This window comes from Cynoglossus semilaevis, chromosome 1 (genome assembly GCF_000523025.1).
Source record: "Cynoglossus semilaevis isolate Cse_v1.0 chromosome 1, Cse_v1.0, whole genome shotgun sequence".
NCBI lineage: Eukaryota > Metazoa > Chordata > Actinopteri > Pleuronectiformes > Cynoglossidae > Cynoglossus > Cynoglossus semilaevis.
The window spans coordinates 406,547-408,667 of NC_024307.1; the positions used below are offsets into that span (position 1 = coordinate 406,547).

Here is a 2,121-nt window from a genome sequence, read left to right on the forward strand (position 1 = left end):
CACAGCTTGTGCTGTATGTGCACAGATGCTGCCGCTGCCTCCACGCAGTAACTTAATCAAGGGACATGTCCAGAACGGTGACGCAGAGAACGGGTCCATGTCACGGACACCAAACCCATTGACACTGACCCACTTTAACCGGAGGAAGGAAAACAAGCCGCAGCTCCTGCCGAGCACCAGGGCCTCGCTGAGCGACCGACGTGAATCACAGGACACAGTACAGACCGCGGCGGTTCATCCTCGTAAAATGAAACGAGGAAAGAGGGAAAACGCCGGAGACGGGTCGACGCCAACACAGACGGACTGACTCAGAGTCGAGTCACCCGTGACATGACTGTCATTTACAGCTGCCCCCGGTGGACGGGCCGGACGACGCACGGCGAGGGAGGAGTGTTATGGCAGCACTTGGGGAATTTCCTAGGATTCCCAGTGTTCCATGTGGCCGCATTTTTATTAAAGTAAAAAAAAAAAAAAAAACAGGAGTTCAATGTCGTGTCTATGGAGAACGGCAACTGTTGGGACAGACGTGAGGAAAAAAAAAAAAAATGGAGGTCGCCATTTTATATGATCCAGGCAGTTAAAGGAAAGACCAAACGTCGGGCGTTAAAAAAATATAACACAAATACAGAAGTCCAGTTATAGCATATTATTGGAGGTCACCATTTTATATGATCCAGACTTGTTTAAAGAAAGACCAAAAAACACAATATACAGAAGTCCAGTTATAGCATATTATATTATATAATATTTTCATTTAAAAAAGTTTAATAATTCACTCAAAGGAAATCTTAGGGGTGTGTATTGTCAAGTTACGTATACGTAACTTTAACGAACTCTTAGGACTTATATCCTTATATGAACTACGATTCAGGGCTCGCTAGCGGTGTCTTGGCAAGAATCAAAGATACGATACGTATCGCAATACAGAGGCAACGATACGATATATTGCAATATACTACGATACTACTACGATACTTTTTTTTACTCTTCTACGATTCTTTGGATGAACACATGAAAAACAACTGGACTGTTTGACTCAAAGTCTCAAATATTTGCAAAATACGCCATCCTTCAAGTCAACTAGTGGTCGGGGGTTTAAATGCAACACAAAAATGGAACGACGGCTTAAAAAAATTTGAATGTTAATTGTTACTAAAAAAAAATAAATACAATTGACACGGTATTGCCAAACGCAATATTGCGATATTTCAGCGTATCAATATTTTCTCACACCCCTATAAAACATTTTACGTTAATTTCCGAAAACAGATAAAGCAAATAAAAAAATGAAAGAACATTGATACGGTACCAGGTACCAGGTACCAGGTACCAGGTACCAGGTCTGGTCCACCACCAGTGATCGGGTTGATGGGACTCCTCTGTCTGTACCACGAGTCTGTGTAGCCTCATAAAACCAAACAAAGCGATGCGCAAAAACATGCCACCTACTGACCAAGACACGCAAAAGCAACATATGGACCTGAACTGAAAACATTCTCCGAACAATGAAGCTGCGAGGCCTCATCAATGTGCATGTGTTTACGAGTCAACACGCGTGTGTACATGCATATGTATCTGTGGGGGGGGGGTGTGTGCACGTATGTATACATATGCATGCTGTCCAGATGGTGAGGTGGGTGACTCTGGGGGACTGGTGGGGGTCAAGCATCTTTTCAGATCAAAGCCAAGGTCAGGGCAGCAGCAGTGGCCCACGGTCAAGGTGAATGGAGGCCTCAGATGGCTCTTCATTAGCAGGCTGCTCCGTCCCTGCTGGACCCCAACGGACAACCAGCGCCCCGGCCCTCATCCTCTCTGGTCTCTCACCCCTTCTCTCTCTCTCTCTCTCCCTCTCTCTCTCTCTGTCCAGGGGGGACCTGTCTCTGAAAACGCCCGTCCGTTGGGATCCCCTTTGGTGCCATGTGTGACCCCACCCACTGCTCGCAGACACGTGCACATGCTCACACACTCAGGCTCAGCGCACGGCGACACCCTCCTTTCAAAAGAGGCCACGGTGACCTCTGAACCCATGTCCTTCTGAATAGTAGCATCCTGACCGTCCACCCCCTCGTAGTCCCCCCCCCCCCCCCCCCACCCCCCCCCCCCCTCCCCCTCGCCCCCCCC

At 47.7% G+C, this 2,121-nt stretch overlaps 1 protein-coding gene across 1 annotated transcript in view; it reads right to left on the reverse strand.

The window, feature by feature from the left end:
* ralgapa2 (Ral GTPase activating protein catalytic subunit alpha 2) overlaps positions 1–2,121 on the reverse strand; it is a 105,956-nt gene that overhangs the window by 12,436 nt on the left and 91,399 nt on the right. The window lies entirely within an intron of this gene.